The 22,541-nt window shown below is 44.5% G+C and overlaps 1 protein-coding gene across 8 annotated transcripts in view; it reads right to left on the reverse strand.

The window, feature by feature from the left end:
• The window catches only part of Cyria (CYFIP related Rac1 interactor A), a 110,484-nt gene extending 92,279 nt beyond the window's left edge, over nt 1-18,205 (reverse strand). For 2 of the 8 annotated variants that reach the window (XM_074049206.1, XM_074049204.1), the window contains exon 1: nt 18,092-18,205. The gene's annotated coding sequence lies outside the window, so the exon portion shown is untranslated. Of the gene's footprint in view, nt 1-12,898; nt 13,020-18,091 lie in introns of those variants that run through there. The other 6 variants (XM_074049207.1, XM_074049205.1, XM_020173527.2 and 3 more) reach the window with 4 other exon arrangements.
• Nucleotides 18,206-22,541: the final 4,336 nt, after the last annotated feature.

A 22,541-nucleotide genomic window follows, 5' to 3' on the forward strand; every position in this document is an offset into this window, starting at 1 on the left:
CATTCAGCTGCTGATGATAGGGTGTGGATAGGAAAGACTCACCCCTGGGAAGACATGATGAAGAAGCCCTGAGTTCTCCCTGCTGTCCATACCACAGCATGGTTGCTACAATGGGTCTCTCTTGTGCCCCAGGATCCTCCTGACACAATCTCTTTGAGCGACATTATAGAGGTTTTTGTAAACACAAATCCTTGCTCACTTTGGCCCAGGCAGCTGGGGAGCTGAAGTGCCTTCAAAAAGCATCCTCAGATCATCACCACTGACCACTATCCTATTCAATGCCAAGAGCACACACTCTGAGTTGGACACATGTGGCACTCAGGGTTCAAATGGTGAACCCTCCATTTACTAACTATGTGATCTGAGCCAAATGCACATTCCCCAGAGCCCTAGTTCCTTCTTCCATACAATGGGTATAAATGGTAAGATGTAATTCCCAGGATTGTTGTGAAGATCTAGGGGGGACAAGGTAGGTGGGAAAAACCCTAAAAATCAGCCTCCTGCCTTTAAACAAAACTTTGAACAACACAAGTCTTCAGAATTATATGCTGACTGTTTCTCCACTAAATGCCAGTTGAAGCTGAAGATGTTTAACCTGCAAATAAGGCCTGTATTTTCTTTATTACAAAACACACCATTTTATTTTTTAAAAACTTTCTTCTGATAATATCATTTTATATAGACTTTTTTTGTCTTGCTGAAATCTGTTAGTCTTTGTGACAAAAGGATTAGATGTTGAAATGGATTTTGACATGTCTGGGTGCTCAGGATGAAATTATTTTAGTTAAATGTGCTATAATTTCAATTATAGCATAAACAGCAGAATGACATCTTACTATTTTCAAGTTCATGTTGCATTTCACACTAGCCTCTTAGGACATTACGCAATAAAGGTCTTAGAGGGAAATGATGCAGTGCCATGGCTCCCAGAGGATATGTGTACAAGGTACCTCCTACTGGTGGGTCTTGACTACATTGTCAACCTCCCTTGTATTTCCATAAGCTGCTTTGCCTGAGACACAGCTCTGGACATGTTTCCTGAGCTGAACTTCACACACACAGACCCCCAGACACAGATTAGCACTGCCTGGCTTAGGCCATTACAGGAGACACAACCTAGAGGCCCAGGACAGAGATGAACAATGTCCTTGTGAAGGTCTCTTGTGTTTCAAATGAACATTGCTTTGGAAACTCCTTCCCATGCCACCATAGCAGTTTTAGACCCGAACTGGAGTTAGAAGTTTTGCCCAATCAGGAAGCCCATGCAGTGCCCCTGATTGCCCAGGGTCCAAATGTTTTCCATGTATGACCTCATTAAATTGTCAGGGCACCTCTAAGAGGAAATGCTATTATCTCTATCTCTATTCCGGATTCAGTAACTTGCCCAAGGTCATGGAGCTATTGAGTGGAGGAGTGGTGGCTCAGGTGGCCTTATCTATCAGAAAAACCCTACTGGGGAGGGAGGGTCTCTGCAACACCCACTGTGTGGCCTTTGTTCCTGCCCTTGAATCTTAGTGCATTGGTTTTCTTTTCTCTGCATTGAAAAGGTTGCCATTGGTCCTTAGGAAGGCAGGGTAGGAGCAACCACAATAAAGAAAGAGATATGAAGAATAGAAAGTGTTTTGGACAGCCCCCAAAAAGAAACAACAATGATCAAAAGCACTATGTGATTACTGTCCCTCTCAAGGACACTGCTCATCAACAATGCTGGGGACCTTGAGTTAAGTTTGTAGCACTAGAATTCTTTGATATGATGACATGAGTTCCAGCATAGGGGAAAAATACTTCAGGGATGTGATTACACTAAAATTTAAGAGCTAAATAGATAAACATGCACATCTCTCTAGTGCACAGTTGAAGAAATGCTTTGTCAGTTTTCCAACCTGAAGGAGACTATGGAGACATGGTTATACTTCAATATCCACTAGGGATTGGTTCCAGAACCTACTCTCCATCAGGACACCAAAATCCATAAATTCTTGGAGCCTTTCTATAAGATGGTCTAGTATTCGCATAAAACCTACATATACCCACACATCCCCCTATTACTTTAAATCATCCCCAGATTACTTACAATATCCAATGCAATAACAGGTATGTAAATCATTGTTATACTTTATCATTTAGGGAATAATGACAAAGAAAGATGTAAGTACATGTTTGATTCAGAGGCAATCATCATAGACTTAACATAATAGCAGTAACATGGTACACCAGCAGCAATGCATCATTTCCTGCAAATATTTTCCATTTACAGTTGGTTGGATCTTTAAATACAGAGCCTGCTGTTATGGAGAACTAACTGTACTTGACTTGGGTCCCCAGAACACCAGAGCAGCTACAAAGTCATGTACTTATTTGGAACAGCTAGTATACTACTACTTGCCAGGCAGAATGCAAGGTTCACCCTTAAGATATAGGGATAAATGACACAAAAGTTCTTCTATTATGGAGCTGTACATTCTATTGGAATGTACAATTCTATTTATAAATAGAATAAATTCTAATAAATAAATTCTATTTATCACTAAAATATCAACACCAGAGATAAGCCCAATTCCTCATATGTCATCAAATATTATTTTATGATGAACATAATATTCACATCTTGTATAATAGGTTTACAGTGTGTGATGTTAGACTACATTATTTTCCTAACTCTTTTGGCTTGCTGGTTGCCATGTGGCTTGCATGTACCACCTCCTCTTCCATAAGATGGGAGATAGAATTGATAGAAGACTTGAACACTCGCCCTGTTTAGCAAATGCAACGTGAGTAGAACAAAAAATACCACGTCCCAGCAGAAGCTTCAACAGGCATCTCATGTTTCTACCACCTTACTCACTCTCTTCTCACTGTCATGAGTATGACACATCCAAGAAGCAGCTGGCCCTTCAACCCAGGTCCAAGAATAAGAAGAAATGTGGGGTAAGGCCGTAGAAGTCTACCTGCAGCTCTAAGATGAGATAAAAGAGATACTTGTTGCTATCAACCACTGAGATTGAGGGATTATTTCTTACTGCAGCAAAACTGACTGATATACTACATTTTCCCAGATTAAATCATTTTACACTCACAAGTCAACTAAGAAGGAATTACATCCATTTTATAGGCGAGATTCCAAAATCCTAAGAGTGGGTAAGTTATAGCCCAGAATCAAAAGTAGGGAGACGAAAGCATGAGGAATAAAATTGTATACTTCATCACAACTGAGTGCAATGAAAAGGAAGATTCTCAACTTCAGAGAAAAATGTCTCCTGCAAAACAATCTGCAAGATAGATTAAAACAGCAGCAAATCATAAAGGTTTCATTGGTCTCTGGGTCAGTTCTTGATAGCAGGGATGATGGAGTGAAAGAACAGTGAAAGAAACCCAGAACTGAAGGGCAGAGCTTCTAATTTCATTAAACCTGACAGGCTGGCAGCATCAGCTCTTCCCTGCAAGGCTCACCATGGTCACACTGGAATGTCTCAGGGAGTGTAGCTGCTCCTCTCTGACCATGGGAAGGCCTCCTTGAGCTCAAGAGAGGAGCTCTCTAACTCTCCAAGACAACTATTCCTGGAATGGAACAAACAACATGGCAACAGCATCTGAGGGTGTGCGATTTCACCAGGAAATGAACGTAAAGAGACCCTGACATTAATCCTTGGCAGGGAGGTAGTCATTCGGGTCAGACGCTCACAGAATCTGACTCCAGTGACTATTGTTCTCAATTCAAACCCTGTTGTTTTTTTTTTTCCTTTACTTTATTCCTCTTTCCCTTTAACTCTTACTTAGGAAAAGAAAATTAAAAAAAAAAACACCCTACACTGTGTTCCACAGGGGAGAGTGATCACCGGTTTAGACATACTTCAGGCTGGCTTCATGCTCCCCATCGCAGCCTGCAGATCATTCTACAGCAGCTCAGCTGCCTGCCAGCAAGTTGGTTCTCAACAGCTATTTCTGGGGGGCCTGGGAGCACTGCCACCCTGTATGTGGCTTCCTATAACAATTCACACCATGGTTTCCTTCTCTGACACCTCTTCCCCTTTGCCCACAGATGCAGTTTCCATGCAGCACCACGTTGCCTCTGAGCTCGAACAACAGTCCTGCCTTCATCATTTATAATAGCAACTCAATAAAAAATTCTACAGCCTAGCAATCAGGTACATATAAACATGTGTGTGTTGTTAAAGCATTGCACTGAATTGCAGAAACCAATTGCTAATGTCAGTCAGGAATAGTAATTCTGAAAACTGGAAGAAAGGCCAAACAGTAGACAGCTGGGGCCATAGCAGGAGGACCAGAGTTGGTACAAACTGAGTTTTGAACAAATGTTAGATTTTATCCCAAGCCTCATCCGGTATTACCTTGTGAACAGAGGTCCCTCAGAGGGAAATTTAACAGAACTTTTAACTTGCTTCAAATTGTTATTTCAAAATATCCCTGAAAGAGAGGGAGATAGGATGAGAGATCAGTTCCACTGAAGGATGCAGAAAGGAAGGCTCAGGTCACTGACTGACACAGAACTAACTCTCTGGTTTTTTGATATCAGTTATCTGGGTATACTGTTCTTTAGTATTCCATTTACAAAACTTGCCACATGCATGTGAACCCAAGAAATTCAAGTGATCTTTTTGCAAGTGTTCTGGGCCTATTGGTGTGCAGGCTCCCAGAGGACAAGGCTTACTTGCCCCACCTAGGTCCTAACAGTGTTTTTCATTTCTCAAAAGCTACTGTTGAATTTAAAAACAGAAAAATCATTGCTTTTTCCATTTTTACTATTTTAAAGCAAACCTACCACCTGACCTACCAGCTAAAAAGAATTACCTCCCTCCCCAACTCTCTTGAGTTACCACTCTAGGATTGTGTAACTGTGGTGTGCAGCATGCGTACACACACACATACACACACACATACACACACACACACACACACACACACACACACACATCCTCTGGCTGAAAATCCAAGCTTGTCACTCCTTTGTGAAAATGCCCTAATGCCTCTCCCACTCCCAGACTTCAAGATGTCCTGTAGCTTCAACTTTCATTAATTGCTATTCTTCTAATTGCTCTAAGTGGGTATAAGTTGTTATGGGTCTCCTTTTGCCCTCAGGATGCAGGATTCAGATTGGAAGCAGGCAGCAGAGGTCACTGACCCTGGTGGTCACCAGAGGCCAGCTGCTCTCCTTAGCTCTCTTCTCTCCTCTTTCCCAACCCATCTGCATTCCCTAGTATTGCTTCCTGCTTGAGAACAAATGCAAGCATCTCAGAGATCAGTGTTCTGCTCTGAGAGGGGAAAGGCCAGATACAAAAGCTTTCCAGGTCTTGTGAGTTCCGCTTGCTAGCTTCTGAGTCAGCAAAGTGGTAAGAGGAAAGTCCTGGCTGAAATCTTGTCACACTTTAGGGTTTCTGGAGAGCCTTCTCATTGGTCACTCTTAATAAACCCAGTCCCCAGTAGGGATCTTGCCTGCTGTTAATCTCCAGAGGTTCTAGAGATGCCCTCTTCCTCTTCCTAGGAACTCCAACTAACACTTTCTTCTCCACAATGTTCAGTTCCAGATTTTCCTGGCACCTCATCCTTTCTGTGGCAATTCTACGAGTCTGATGTTGTCCAGTGAAGAACTGGCCAAGTAGGGTGGAGAGCCAGCATTCTGGCAAAATCCCCATGTTTCAAATTATCTTTAACTAGGACTCTTGGCTTTAAAAAAAGAAAGCAAAGTAGCAGAAGTGTTCATGAAAGCTGAGCTCTCACTCTGTCTCAGGTCTTGAGCTATGTGCTGAGGATGTGAAGATTAACAAGCCCAGGCTTGCTTCTGGGTACACAGGCTAGTGTCAGACAGATCCATGAACCAGAGACAGTAAACATGAAGTCAACGCTCTTGGTCAGAGGGCACTGAAATCACAGATGGGCTGGAAACATCTCTCTGACCTCACTGCTTGTCACTTACTCACTTAGCTATGGCTTCTGGCCCTTCAACAAGGGAAGCACACTCTGTTCCTAGTTTGGCACTTGCCAATGCTCTGCCTGGCAATTGATTTCCCTGACTACTGACATGGTTTACTCTCTCACTTCCATCAGGTCTTCACCTAGTCCCTACCTTCTGGTAAGGCCTTCTTCCCTGAACAGCCTCCTTAAAATAGCACTTCTTTCCCTCACATATCCTCCAAGTCTCCCCACACTCTATCCCCATCTTGGTCTAATTTTTTTCATGGAACTTATTGCCATCATTTTAATTGCTTATGTGTTCATGGTCCATCTTTCTCCAACAGAATATAAGCTCCTTGGAGCCAGCGAATTTTGTCTGTTTGGTTCACTGTTGGGTTCCCAGAAACTGACCCAGACCAGTGCCTGATTCATCCTATGTACTCAAGAAACATTCCCTGAACAAGTATATGAGTGGATTGATGGGTGGATGGATGGATAGATGAATTTGGTGAGGAGTTGAGGAAGATTTCCAGGAGAATGTATCACCAAAAGTGTATCTCAAAGGATCTTTCTGGATAATGAAAGAACATTCTGGAAAGAGGATGCAGCTCAAGTGTGATTTTGAGCAAACCACATTACAATTTCTCTTCTGTAATATGCAGCCAGTGCATAATATGTGCAAATGTTTGACGAGCCATGAAATTAAAAAAAGGAATCTGGGCCAATGAAAATGAGCCAACCATGGTTCAGGCTGATGCAACATGGGAAAAGCCAAGAGGAAGCATGCCTTTTCCCACAACAACGGGCTTGAGTTTTGACCACAGACCGAAACTGGGGAAGCCCAGCGTAGTGAGGGTGGAAGCTGGTGGGTTGGTGGGGACTTGATCACATGCTTCAACAAGGGGGCCTCAGTTTCAGGTCAAGGCACAGCCCTAGGCACCCCATGGAACTGTGCTCTCTGAATTGCTTGTTCACAACGCAAGTCTCGGTGTTTCCTATGCTATTGGCCTTTGGGTAAATAATTGCATTGCTCTATCTCTTCATTTCGCTGTCTATATAATGAACACCACAACATCTTCTCCCATTAAATGATACATGTGAAAGTTTCCAGAGCGGTGTCTGGCATATTGGAAGCACATGGTAAAACTTTGTTCCATGGAAATATAAAATACTATTTGCATGAAGTATACATTGAGGTAGGGAGAGCCATGCAACTCCTTCATTCTGGGAAAAGGCAAAGAAATCAAACTCTGATTATATTTACTGAGGCTTAGGAGACTCCAGTGATGGCAGGAAAAAAGATTTTATTTTCCTAAAACAAAACAAAACAAAACAAAACTGTGGCCTGGATGCAGTGTGAGGTGTATGGGATGGAAACTGGAGGACCTTCAAAAGCAGTCAAATTTCACCCAAGTCCTAATGTTCGCTTTCAGTGCTGACTTAAGGCAAATTTTTAAAAAATGTTCTTAGCTCCAGTGTCTTTAATCTTCAGAAGAAGAATAAAAATGTCTGCCTTGCACAGTTGTCTATCAGGTGAGAAGTGTACACAAAAAGACTGGCAAAATAGTTAGATTAATAGGTGCTAGATGCATGCTAAAGAGCACAATTCATTTTTTAAATGAATTTTTTCATTGAAAATTTGAATACTTTGAAAAATTAGGGGCCACATTGAGTCTGGGTTACTTGTAAATCATTGGTTAGAAAAAATAACTCACACACAAATACCACAAATAACAAACACACTATAGCTATTTCAGTTAATATGAGCTACTAAAAGTATTTCCTGAATTTGAGGTTTAACAGATGAATTTATGCAACCCACTCACTACCTTCCTAATAGGTTATTATACAAAGAGGGAGAAGTAGGGAGGAGACCCTGGTGCACAGGTGGCCTAAAGGAGGAAGCATGGGGGGGATGCACACAGTGCTGCATAGCAGCACCTCGATCTTACATTCTCACCCTTAGTTGTTCAGAGGAAACTCCAGTTTGCCCTCATGGGGAAGTGGGCTCTTGGCAATAGTAACTGCAGGAAGGAGACAAATCTGTGCCCCCATTTCAAGGGAGCCTCTGGGGTTCGCTTGTAGGACCAGGCATGCCTCCTGACCCAGCTTTAGACAGCACTTTGCCAGATTCACTCAATAGAGATGGAGGAACTGGGGTTCAGAGAAGTAAGCAGCCTCACCGAGCTAGACAGGGTCAGCAGCAGAGCCAAACTCAGAATGTAGGGGACTCCCCTGATAGTGCTCTGCCCATAGCATCTTCCTAATACTTACCAGTTCAGTAAATAGAACTGTGCAACTAAAGCTAAGCCCTACTCTGATCCTTCTCCTCCCTTACATGCAGTCCCTAGACTCTGAAAAGCCCTGCGTTGGCTTAACCTGAGATAACGTACAGGAGGTACAAAATAGGCATGTCATGATTCCACAGGGGCTAAGGCAACTCAACAGCTTCAACTTCTGAGTGTCTCTTTTTCTCCCTCTTCCTTTCCTCTTTCTTAACCTTTTTCTACTTTCCCTTAATTGACTGTATATTTAAAATGATGGAATATATTTTTAGTCCCTTATTTGTTAAAAATCTGTGTTAGATTTTCTTTATTTTTTCACTTATTCAAATATTCTAAATTGTAAAATGTATGTCCAGAATGACATTTCAAAAGGTTCTGTGATTCTGAAGCAGAGGCATCAGAAATTTCTCCTTAAGAAACGTAATTTAGTTGCTTTCTGTCACTTCATTTTAGCATCGCCTTTCTCCATGGTCACTGGTCCCTGAAGGACAAAAGGTCTCTTGATCCCAGCAGTTGAGAAACAGGGATCAATCTGAGCCAGAGTCAGGTTTGGAGAGCCTATGACACAGCCCTTCCAGGGCAGCACCTCTCTGGATCTGAAAGGACCCCCAACACACACATACTCATGCACACATGTGCACACATACGATAATCATTCTCATGTGCACACCATACACAATCCACAGATTCACATACAGTGAATGCGTACACTTCACCCACTCACATTCCATGCACATGTGCCACACACACACACAGCACAGCCATACATTTGCACCCACTCACACACCATACACACATAACACACTTACATACCCACACAGTACATTGATACACTTTCACCCATCACGTATCATGCATACACACCACGCACACTCATGCACACACAGCCCAGTCATACACCCTCACACATACACACCCAATCTCAATACACTCTCATATATACACTCATGCATATTTGTACCCATAATACAACCCACAGTACATCATACCGTCTTCCACATGCATACCACACACATTTACCACTCACAAACAACAGACACACACACACACACACACACACACACCACATACACACAGTCCAGGCCTTTCTAACAGGGCCAGCAACCCAGAGGTATCCTCATCTCCATATGCCCCGATGCAAGCCATATGGACACTATCTAAATGGCTCCAACAGTCTGCACAAACCAAAGACCTTAAAGATGCTAGTCAGCGCTGTTACTTTACTGTGGAAGCCACCAGCCCTTGTCAGGCTCTTGTCCTGTCATAGTTAATGCTCAGGGAAATCTCTTCCAGATGAGTGGGGTGGATCTTCAGAGAGAGGCAGAACCACTGACTTGCCATACCTTATCAAATTCTGGAAGAAGTTAAACAATCAACAGGATAAAAGTCAAAATTTTGATACTTTCTGCATAAAATCAAAGACAAAAGAATAAAGAAAGAGAATGGAAGAGTGAGGGAGGGAAAGAAAGGGAGAAGGATTGATCAGCCATTTGTTTCCAATCCCTTTACCCCAAAATGTTGAGACCATAATGGTGACCTCCTTGAGCAGACGTTGCCCTGGTTCTTTGTTCTATAATAGGGAACTGCCACACTCCTGTCTTATGCTCCTTAGTAGTGCTTTGCTATGACCTTCAATGCAGTTGAAGAGCACATGGAAACCACTGATGAAGGCTGCTACCATCAGAGCTGTGGTCACCTGTCTGCCAGGTCCAGCAGTGATAGAGCCCTGTGAACAGCAGCAGAGGTGCTGGTGCCAAACTGCATCAGACACTCAGCAGCCAAAGACATGGAAGCACAGTGTCATGAAAAAGTAAAAGAAGGGCCCCAGGACAACAAGTCTTCTCCCATCCCTCAGATGAACAGAAGCAGCCAACAGGCAGCTCAGTGTTTCTAACCCTGGCACTTGTTCCTGTGTTCTGGGGCCCTGGCCTCCAGTCCTAGACTCACAGAAAGGGAAAGGCAGAGGTCATTTACTTAACCTAGTTCCTAGGGGACAGATAAGGGAAGTGACAAGCCCAGGATCACTCAAGAAGTCAAGAACAGACCCAAATGAAGAGCCAAGACCTTCTCACGCTCTGCTCTGAGCTTTTCACTTCCTCATGTTCACTCTTAGGTCCTGGTTCCTCCTCACAAGGCTAAAATGATGAGTCAGACTGAAAAAGTCCCTCCTACCTTCCCCCAAGGTCAGCCACATTCAATTAAAAGAAAATCTCAGTTTATTTTTGCTTCTAAGGAATTTTTTAAAATTACTTTGTCCCAATGAAACTTTTGAAGCCCAGGTTTTAAGAAATATTTGTTATTTTATTTTGTGCCAACTATGATCATTTAATTCATTTTTTGTGATCTAAATTGACAGAATATGGAAACTGGTCTTCATGCTTTTGATCGGCATCAGATGAACCATGTTGCCACACCATCTAATTGTCTGTCAGAGGTTGGACACTCATCCACGTCATCTTCCCAATACTAGGACACTGTGACCTCCTTTAGACATTTTGAAACAGAAGCCCATAAATCCTTCACTGAAACCCTTTGCTCAATTGTGCTTCCAAACTCAGAAATCTTTATATTTTAGAAAGAGAATGCATAAGCCAAATATTACATCTATGCCTAGGAGAGTCTGGGGAACTCATTCATCCTGAGTGGAATAAATATGAGCTACAGATAGTCTCATATGAAATTGGGTCAGCTTTTGCTTCCAAATGAGTGTTGGAAAAAATGTGCATTTTCAGAGCTTTTTGACTTTAGACTTAACAGTAAGGGAATGAGAATATGTCAGAAAATGGCTTATTCTTACTTGTGAAAGTATTCAAGAGTCCCGTTTGACATTTCAGCACTCCAGAAAAAAAACCATATGTTTAAGAAAGAAGAAAATGAGGTAGAAAATGTATAACATGATATATGCAGTACTTGATTCTTGATTATCTCTCTTATGATCCAATAAATGCTATAGCTAGGTTAATTTCAGATGTAGTATAGAATAAAGATGCACAAGTTAGTGACAGGAAACTGGAGGAAGAGACTCTCGGTGGCTCTGTCTGGGGCAATTTGGTAATGGGTTTTCAGAGGAAGGAGAAGGAGAAATTCCATGGCATTTCCCCTCCAAACACAAGTAAAGAGGAACCTAAAGGATGTAGCCAAAATGTTTCAAACAACTTTTATTCAAATATCAGGCAAAAAGGGAGGCTGAGAAATATTTAATTCATTATCTCTCACAATATCCCTGAGACACAAACATTATCAACCTCAGTTCACAAATTGGAAAGCTTCACATTTAAGGAATTTAACCAAGGGAAGAGCTCAGATTTCAACTCAGGTCTGTTTGCCTCAAAACATTGCTCAAGAACTTCCAGAAACACATGTTATTTTTCTGGAGTTTTGAGTTATAGTAACTGAGTTCTTGTCTCCAGCCACTGGTCTGGTCTACTGGTCTCTCTCCTCTCTCCTCTCTCTCTCTCTTTCTCTCTCTCTACCTCTCCTATCCTTTCCACTCATCATCTGTTCATTTACCCATCCAATCTCCTTCATTTTCTGTAGAAAGGAGACACTAGAGATACTCCTCGACATGTGACTCTGTCATTCTGTAAGTTGAGCACATAGTTCTCCTGTGTTCCTGTGATCACTAATTGACCCAGGGAAGGATCTGAAAAATCAGGTATATAGCATCTGCCTCAACTGGAAGGAATCTACCATATGCTGCAGATTCTGCAGGTTCAGCTCATTACTGCTGGATGGCAAAATGGACTGAAAAAAGGACAGCCTGAAGGACACCAGCCAGTCACAGGGAAGACACAAGCTATGTCTTATTTATTTCACTTTTAATGTATAGAGGTACTTCTGGCCAGCATGAACTCACTACCTTTTTAGACAAGAATTTTACCAAGATATAAACTTATGACCTCTACACTCCTCACATACAGCTCTTAATGGCAGTGTGAGTGGTGGAGATACCAGGATGCAAAAGCACACACCAGCTATGCTGCCTTCCTAATTAGCAATGCTATGCAAGTTTCTTAATGCCTCTGAACTTGTGTTTCCCAGTCCATACAATGGGGTTAATATGTTTCAAATGTTCTTCAGAGGATTGATAAAAGTGGCTATTAAATGCTTATTATTATTCTGATGACAGACTCTATTTGCTCCGTAGGTGCTACTACCCACATTTTACCAAAGGGACACAAGACTCTAAAAGAGGAGACAGCTTGCCACAGCTCAGGCTGCTTGCGAGTAGGCAGGGTGGCCATAAGATCCTCGGTCTTCTCCTACTCTCCATTTGTGCTCTGTTCACAATACATACTACACTCCTTGTCTATGCTGGATGACTGCTCCTAGAAGGGCCACCATCTGGTCATCAAAAGGTTTGAGAGAATCTGAAGGGAGCTGGCGTAGGTGTGTTGGTCAGAAGATGTGCATTTTAATTTATTTTAAAACTTGAGGGTTAATAATTTATTTGAAATTCTGCTCTTCCAGGGGATTCTGTGAAAACACATTTGGCTCCCCTCAGTCCTAGCTCTCTCAAAGAGCTTGCTCACTAAGGCTGCCAGGTTACCCTTCTTCACCTATCTCAGGAAAATGAGCCCAAGAGCTTATTAACATAAGCTCTCATCTGGCTAGATGTGGAAAGCCCTTTTAAGTTGTTGCACTAGTCTTCCCTGTTTTTACCATCAGTGAAGTGCAAGCACAGAGGCCTGTTCCTCCCTTACCTGAGAAGTGAGGTGTGGCGCTAAGCCCAGGTAGTCAGCCTTGTCAGACATGTGCTTCTCTGTGCAACATGACAGAAGGAATTCAGGTGGCTCACGGGTAACACCCACTGGAGAATGCATTCTATGGCAAAAATAGTTGAAACAATGGTATTTTCTTTTCTCCAGATCCCTGCAACTCTGCCTGTTATAAACCTGGCCGTGCTCCACTTAGGCACGAGCTTCTTCCTCTGCTTCCCCCATGGAGTGAGGGCTATCTGAGGGCAGAGACAATGTGACACTGATCACTGTATGCTCACGTTCTAGTGTAACAGGTGGCAAGAACCCACAATGTACATACTTGTTATATGAGCGAAAGATCCCATTTTTACGCTTGATCCATAATAAAATTGCAATTAAACTCTTTGGGGCACTCTATTTCCCAATTTCATTTAAAAAATCTAATTATCTATGCTATACAGAATTTTTATTAGAAAGTGAAGTCATTAAACAAGCAGACACCAGACTCAGGCTTGAGATAATTGCAAATAGAAACACATCTGTCTACAGTGCTAATCTGGACCTGGTAAACATACTGCTAGGAAACATGGTGCCTGTTTTTCAGCACATGGGTTAGTTGGGGCAACAGGGTTCTTAAGTCAAGGAAATTGAACTTGTGTATTACCCAAGGAAGGCTAGGGAGAAACTGTATAATTACTTTTCAATACTTCTATTTTCCTGGACATGAGACGTATTGACAGATTGAATCCACATCACCCCTGCATTTGAAGAGCCATCCACCCACATGTTCTAACTTTTTGGTATCTCTCATCTCTATATTCCAAGTAAGACCCTGTCATGCTTTCCATTCATAAATTCATTTTAAAAATCTCAGCCTGTGTGAAGGCTCAGGTTATTTCAATGACCAACCAGCAATCCATTCTTGTGCTAAAGAAACTACTTCACCACCATCAAATGTTTTCTCTTAACTCAGACATGTCAAACTCCTCTTCTATTCATCACTTACAAAAATAAATCCTCAGCCAGCTGCAGAAAGCCTCATTAATGCAGTGCTGAGAGCAAAACCCTAATAAAGTCTCTAAATATTTACTATGAGGCTGAGTTACAGCACTGACCAGTTCCACTCCTATTAAAATCTGCTTCCATTCTCCAAACACAATTATTTTAGGTCACTGACATGCCAGCCAAGGAAATGACAAGACTGTGTACTATGGCACAAAGAGCAAGCAGGACCTACTTTTAAATTCTGGCCCTGCCACTTACTAGCTGCCAGACACTATGCAAGCAAATTTACCTTTTCCCCCATTTCCTTAGCTGCAAAATGGGGACAATAATACTAATATCACAGAGTTATGCTGATGATTAGGGAAAAATATATGTATATACATGCCAATAATAACAATAAATCAGGAAGCACTCATTTGAAAGTATTCTCACAGATACAACATGCTTCTGAAATTTAGAGTGCTGCCATTTCAAATGTATTCCCCTTTGAGAAAATAAAAACAGTGGAGATTGGAACATTGTTGGGGTGGTGTAGAACACAGTTTATCTGGTAAGAGATAACACAAAGATTAACCAGCAGTGCCAGAAGCCAAAGCAGGAGCAATTTTTAACCTTCTTAGATAATGAATGGATCTCCAAAGGCCAGAATCTATCCAAAGAACTCTCTACCATGGTCCTAAGAGGACCCAGAGGCCCAGTAACTGAGCACACTTTTCCAATCAATATAAGTAAATAACAACAAGTCTACTGTGAGGAGGGCACCATGCCAGACCCTATAAATTCATAAGATTATTTAATTCTTAGAAGGCAAGTATAATTATTGCACTTCTACAGATATAAGAATTGTGTCTCAAAGCGGTTAGATATGCCTTCAAGATCCCGTGGTGAGGACACAGCAGTAGTGGAATTTGAGCTCACATCTGAATCTCAAACCCTCTTTCTTTTCAATCACCATAATGCCTTGCCAGGGAAATTCATGCAGATCCAGAGGAAGGATTTCAACCAAGATGAAATGGGAACCAGAAGCTACTATGAGTGGATGAGTCAACACTCATGGAGGCAGGCAGGACTGGCTCCTTGCCATGTGTTGTTCTCCTGCCCTGCTCACCAGAGTTGAACCAGGGGCTTCCAGCAATCACCTCATTGCTGTGAGGACCAGATGAGGGCTTCCCAAGTAGGCAGAAGTAGGACAGCTTTAATTCAGCCACAATACACAGGCCACTGAATTCAACCGTAAGGGGTGACCTGGTCATGTGGTCATCACTGGGCTCCATGTCACCCTTCCCCTTATCATACGAGTTTTTTGACTACACTACAAAGACCTCTTTCCAGATCTATCTCTTCCCCCAGACTATTTGAAAAATGAATAGGGCTCATTTTTTAACCCTCAATTCCCACATTGTATTGGTATAGGCACGAGACAAGAGCAATGGAAGGTGTGTAAATGAAGGCATGGACTCCACATGACTTAGATAATATCTTGAACCCCAAGAGGTTATGGCACGATTATTCTAAACCAGTTCTCATTCTCTGCTCAGTGGCTCGGGATCTCTCTCATTAGCCCCAAGATCTCTCAGCTGGACTAGGGCATTAAGGATCCTTCAGACTTAACCATTCGAAGTGTAGGCTGTTTCATTCCATGTTGATAGAATAAGCAAATGCAGCCAATAGGACACATGTTGTCAGCTTCATTTGAAAGATGGGAAACTGAGGTCCACATGAATGAACTGACTTCCTGAGGGTCAACATGTGATCAGAGGACTGCTGACTCCCTGACATGGTACCTAACATGTTTCTGTTTATGATTGCAAGCCTAGAGCAAAGCAATGCAAAGGGGGAGACAGGGACAGTGTCATGAAGAGAAAAATAACCAGGAAGGGAGGCACAGCTTCACTGGACAGAGACACTGACAAGGGACAGAGTGTGACCCGATGGCCCTGGTAAGCTAGCTCAGAACTCCTCACTTAGGGCTGGCTCTGTGTCCCTGACTCATCCGGTTGCATCAAGGCCCTGGGAGTACAAGCAAACTGAATTCTTCTCCGTGCTGAGTGAAAACAGGAAGTCACAAGTGGCTTCGCTCTGCTCTCAACTTGGGTCCCCAACAGTTGGGGTCAAGTGTACACAAAGGACATGATAGGCAGTTCCCTGGCAACTTGCCTCCACAGGGGCTCAGAAACTCACTTGAAGGGTGGAGGAACTAGGGTCACCTTTTAAGGAGTATCCTGAAGTGTGGTTTAGGGTCTGAGGCCCCTCTGGGAGCAAGACCAGGGAGCCAGCAGAGTGGGAGCCAGGGAGCTCCACGTACCCGCTCCATCACTTTCTCATCATTCAACAAAAAACAAGGGCTGACTGTGTGCTAACAGCAGTGTGACTTTAGGGACAAAACTCACTTGCTCTGAGCTTTGTTTCCTCACAGGCAAAGTGGAGGCAGCCTCCCCCTCCCCCGCCCCGCACAGTGCTATCCTGAAGATGAAAGCACATCAGTGAATTAGTGCAGGCGTTCCAGCACCCAGCAGTGTGCTACCCACTGTGTGGCCCAGCCTGGGATGCTGCTGCTCCCTCCCCAGAACTAAGAGCAGGAGGACTGTGGGCAAGTTTGATCCCACTTTGGTTCCCTACTCTCCCCTCACAGGAGTCCAGGGCCAGCAGGAGGTGAAGTTATGCCAGCCCCCAGCCTGGGCCCAGTGCCCATGTTTATGACTGTTTATTTCAGAGCAAGTAGAAAGGAGAAATTAAAGCCATAAAAGACAGGACAACAGACCAATAAAATCCAGCTCCCAGAAGAGTCAGAGGGAGGAAGAGAGGCAAAACTGTCACCATAGCAACACAAGACAGTCAGAAACATGCAGGGAAAAACAGCTCCTGCTCTGCCTCCCTCTTCACTGGGAAGAAGCCCTTGAACCCCTCCAGGAGCTATGTGGTGAAAGCCAACAGCCATCAAAACTAAGACCTTGGATAAGTCCAGACCTGGACAGGGCCACTCTCCTCTTGGGACCTAGTACAGGTCCCAGCCCTGCATGGTCCCAGTCCAGCTTTCTGTGCCCTGGGGACTGGACATTGTGCAGATGGCCTGGGCCCATCCAGAGGAGGTGGTGATTGGTGACAGCAGGGAAAGTTTCTGACAAAGAAAGGTGGGAGGACCATAGAGCTGTAGGGGACAGCAAGACCCTGAACGTGAGCTCCATGACCCTGCCCTGGGCTCCCTAGGGAGCAGGCAGGAATATAGGGACACGGGAGAGGAGGCCAGGACAAAACCCCAGAATGATGGCCCCATCAGCACTGGACCTTTCCTCCCCAACAGTGGCTGTGGGAATCCTGATGATCTGGAGGTAGGCTTTGGAGGACTTAAATGACAAAGCTCCTGGCCTAGGTCTCTGTGAACACTGGCCAGCAAGCCTGAGCAGCTTGGAGACAGAACCAAGGACCTGCTGACACTTTTTGACTGAGGTGTTCTTGGTCCTTCAACTGAGGGAGATGAGACAGGTGTCTCCACCAAAATGCATGGCTGGCCTGGGACCAGAATCTTGGGAAGTGGGTCAAATTGTTCCCGGAGCTCAGGATCTAAGAGTCTTGGGCCAGACTCCAGTTATGAGTTCTGGCCGGGAGGAGGAACCGGGTATGGCAAGGAGTTGGGGTCCTAGGCACAGCAGTTTGCAGCTGGCTCAGAAGCTCCGTGGCAGGTGGCAACAGTAGGGTCCAGGTGTGCAGTGCTGGGAAGGGGATTCATTCGTGACTCTGGTGCTACACAGAGTGGTGGACACCTGGTGGTGGTCAGAATCAGGGAAGCAGTGGGTTGGGGTATTCCGGAAGAATGGCTGTGGAGCTCAAGGCACCTGGGGGTTGGGTGGGAGTGGTTGAGCGGTGGGGAGGGGGAAGAGGAGGTGGTCTGAAAAGGAACACAATCAGGAGGCAGTGCTCCAGAGATGCACTGGGCGCACACACGGACCTGAGGACAGCGACTGTTGGGAAAGGGCTAAAAGACCCAGTGCTTCGCGCTCGCTCGCTCACTCGCTCGCTCCCTCTCTTCCTCAAGACTGCAGGGAGTCAGGAACCAGGCTAGGATGACCATGGTAGCCGGTGCCCGCCCCGCCCCGCTCCACGCGCGGAGGTCCGGCGCCTTCCGAGGCCCCCGTCCCCGGACCCGCGCCCGCGCTCCCCGCCGCGCCCCGATCGCGGCCGCGCCGCGCTCACCAGATCGCCGCCGCCCCGCTCCGCAGCCCGCTCCGCCGCCGCTGTGGACGCCTCTCCCGCGGCCGCCGCAGCCTGCGAGACGGCTCGGAGCCCCGCCCCGCCCCGCCCCCAGCCCGGCCCGCGCCGCCGCCCCGCCCCGGACCCGGGATCCACCCCCCGCTGTCACCAACCGAGTGCCCAAGCTCTTCTGGCCGATCCCTTCTGGAGTCCGGTTCTGTCCGCTGCGCGGCGGAGCCCTGGCTGACCCTCCCTGTTCACGGTAACCCCTGGCTTTCTCAGCCTTCGGCACTTGGCCTTGCTCCTCACCAGGACGCCTGCGCCAGCCCTTTCTGTTTCGACACCCCGAATTCCTCCATACCCACTATTCCCCTCCAAAAAAAAAAACAAAAAAATTCCCGCAATCCATACAGGCATGTACACACTCACACTTAGTGCCCATGCAGTCAGGACACCACAACCCCTAATCCCGCTATCACATTTGGATTCTAGACCCTGCTTTGTTCCCAGACCACCGCAGCCTGTTCTATTAACAGATACCCAGCCTTGAAGGCCAGAGGTATCTGATGAGCTCACCTAAAAAGTCTTCTCAAATACTTGTTCAAAAAATGTTATTATTGAGCCAGGCGTGGTGGTGTCCATTTGTAATCCCAGCACCAGACAGACTGAGGCAGGAGGATCCATCAGTAGCTTGAGGCCAGCGTGGGTTACATAGCGAGACTCTGTTTCAAAAAAAAAAAAAAAAGGAAAAGAAAGAAAAAAAGAAAAAAATTACCCTAAAGAGTAAGTCTGCAAAAGCCTTTTAAAAATTTTATGATGCAGGAGAAAGTAGCAGATTCCAGCATCATTGTCCTGATCATTGTTTTAAAACATCTGCCATGGAGGCTTTTTGCATTAGAGAGAGGTTCATTCAGGAAACCAGAGAAGACTGAGCTGTGCCAAACAGGTTGTGAGTCAGAGATCTTGTGTGCGTGTACGTAGGGGGATTCCTTGCAGACCCCAATGTGGTTGCTTCCTTTCCCAGTCTGTCAGCCAGAGCATCATGAAACTATTCTTATCCCTTCACAGTGTGCCAAGCAATGTGCGGCCAGTAGCTGCATTGGTTGGGGAAATATAAGGAGGCAAAGTCCAGGTCCCAGAGTGCAGGTGCATCCCCTTCCTGCACTCCAGCATGTATCCCCAAGGAGGACTCAAGCCTTGGTTGGTTCTGAGAACCCAAGGGTCTGAAAGACTTCCATGAACTGCTTAGTGAAGCTCCTGGTCGGATTTTGGCAAGAGTTCACAGACAAGGGGCAGAAGGACACAGTCTAGGTAGGACAAAACAATTTCCAGTTGGCATCCCAAGGACCTTGGGATGCAAATGAACTCTTTCCCCTTCTTCATTTGAGTTTCTCAAGGTCCTCCCGCCCTGGCCTAGCTTCTGTTGTCAATTCTTACAAAAACAATTTATTATTTTATCTTTGTATGATGCTATCAGAATTTTTTTTGACATGAATTTAGCCAAGCCATGTGTGTTCCCCCAAACACACACACACGCACACACACACACACACCCCAGAAAGTTTTACTTACTCTATTCACCTTGAACTTGGGCAGGCTTTGGGATGAATCAGCCACAGAGGCCATTCATCCATGTCAGACACTATCATTTCAGAACATGGGAGGACTTTTTACTTTACACGGTCTGTCTCTAATAACATGGCTTATGTTGGTGAGTAGAGACTATTCGATGTCTGAGATTTCACTTCCACACACTTCGAGGCGGCTTCTGTTTCAATAATTGAGGGATACCTACACGGTACTGCCCAGCCCATTATGAAATAATAGGGTTTTATAATTATCAGTGTGGAATTTAATAATTAAGTGTTTCCTAAAACACAATAATCAGGTGAAATAGTCTCTCAACTTCATCAATAATGCTAATAACAAGTTTAGAAGTTATTATAATAAAGATTACAGTGAAATTAAACTGTCATTTAGGGGGCAGGTAAGTTGAAATTGAATTTCAGATGGTTTTCATTCACAATATGTTTGCTTAAATGAACCTTACTGTTTTAATTAAATAAAGTTTAAATGGAACTGTTCCAGTTTAAAGGACATCGCCTTTGTGTATTTATTTTTTAGTAGAGATGATTGGACATCAACCAAGTGCCAGCCATTGTGCTAAGTAATGGAATAAGGATAATTGTCCCTCGCCTTGAGGACACAGACCGCCTGCCAGCACAAGCTATGACAAGGCAGAGAAGGAAAGAAGTTGGAGTGGTGGAGGGGGGCAGGGTGGAGAAATGACCTAAACAATGTATGCACATGTGAATAAATAAAAAAAATTTTTAAAAAGGGAAAGAAGTTGGAATGCAGGCACTTGTTGTGTGGTCTCAGGGACAGAGGAATTCACTATGATTGGGGAAACTGGGAGTGGGTTCTGAAGAGGACAGCTTTTAAGTTAAATACTGATGGATGAGCTAGATTTCATCAGCAAGAAATGAGATAAGGGCACTCCAGGTAGAGGGACAAGGTGAATGCCAAGTTGTTGGGGAGACTTGAAAACTGAGGCAAAGAATAGAGACCCAGACAGCAGGGTAGACAAAGGCTGCAGTTGATCCTGGGAGGTCCCCAGGGCAAGGATGTCCCCACTGAGCCTTGAGTAAAGGGACTGATGCCAGTTTAAGGGTCTTCAGGGACAGGGATTGGAGAACAAGGAGGAGGCAGAAATGAGTACTACTAGTAGAGAATTACACTCCTAGTCTGGAGGCTGTGGGCTGCCTTCCATGGGCCAGGCTCTACAAACTCACGTTTAAAAACACATTGAAGGATTCCCAGTGATGAGAACAATGCTTGCCACAAACCGGTGCCCCCTGACATTATTGAATGAATGGCAGAGTCATGGAACTGGGACACCCACTCTAGAGACACAGTCACAAGGGTTGATCCCATTCAGGGTTTTTCTCTACCCACTGAGACCAACAAAACAGCTTTCCCTATTCCAGCATGGTGTGACCTTGTTCCCAGGAAGGACCCTGTCCCCTGAACCTTTGTGTGCTACCCATCTGGGATGGCTCCCTCTCCAACTCCATCTATCAAGGATCATTTGTCCAATGCCATCAGTGTTGGGGACAGAATGGCACTGTGGCCTGAGAACTCCTACGAAACTGATAGTCTGAGCCACTCTGACGCATGACACACCACTGTCCTGTGCTGTCATTGGAGACTTTTCACATGTGCAGGTTTCTGGAGGTCAGAGCCACAGATAAAACCCCTTCTAGATTCATAGACAAAGCCAAGCCTAAATCCTAATTCTGCTGGTCACTAGCTGTGTGAATGTAAAAAGATTAATCATTTGGAGATTGATTAGTATTGATATAAATTGCTTTGTAACTGGGAAAGGAGAGCTGTGTAAAGCTACACAATCTTGGGTGTGTGTCACTTCATAGTGCCTTGAATTGTGCTGGGTATGCAGTCAGTGCTCATTTCAGACTTGCTGGTTAGCAGGTTCATTCACAGATGAGGGCCTGGTAGAGAGACTCAAGGGTCCCCAGTCCCAAAGCCTGTAGTGCTTTCTGTGTGCTCTGCTACAGGAAAAAAAAAATTTTTTTTTGCCCTCTTAGCTTGCTAATCTTCAGCAAGAATTATATAGTATTTTCCCTCTGGCACTACTACAGTGGCCTCCAAAGGTGGTAGGTTTTCTTGTCAATGGCTGGCCAGGGTTCCTTTGTGTAACTAGGGGTTTCTACGGAAACATGGACCAGGCTTCATAATGGATTTGATTATGAATATTGAGCCAATTTTCACAGCTGACATGCTACACACTTCCTTGTTACAAAAACCACAGCTCAAACTATGTACAAAACATTGTAATGACTGAAAATCCCTCCCTGTGACTGAGTTGGTACAGATGACGAAAGTACTCTGACTTTATGGCTCTTTTAACTTTTCATTACGTCAGGGTTTCTCACAGTTGTACATGGTTCCTCTCTGCTTCGAATGACCTTCCATATAGGTCTATTCATTGAGTTTTTACTCTTTTTTTTATTTTCTTGGTAGTGCTGGGAATTGAACTCAGGGCCTCATGATTGCTAGGCAAGTACTCTACTACCTGAGCCATGCCCCTGGTCCTTTTTCTTTTTAGTTTACTTTTCAGAAAGGGTCTCACACTTTTGCCTGGGCCAGCCTTGGACCATGAATCTCCTACCACCATTTCCAGAGTATCTGGGATTATAGGTATGAGCCACCATCACTGGCCCTCCACTCACTTTTAAATGCTTGGCTCAAAAGCAGCCCCTCCGCAATGAAGCCTTCAATTCTCCAAGGTCAAGTCAGTGCTCTTTCCTGTGTGTCACCGTAACACTGCATTCACATTTCACAGTTTTGCCCTCACCAGGCTTTGTTGGGCAGATCAGGTGATACACAGCTGATTCTCCTTATTTTCAGTAACTATGCTCTACAAAGTCACTGT

This window comes from Castor canadensis, chromosome 12 (assembly GCF_047511655.1).
Source record: "Castor canadensis chromosome 12, mCasCan1.hap1v2, whole genome shotgun sequence".
Taxonomy (NCBI): domain Eukaryota; kingdom Metazoa; phylum Chordata; class Mammalia; order Rodentia; family Castoridae; genus Castor; species Castor canadensis.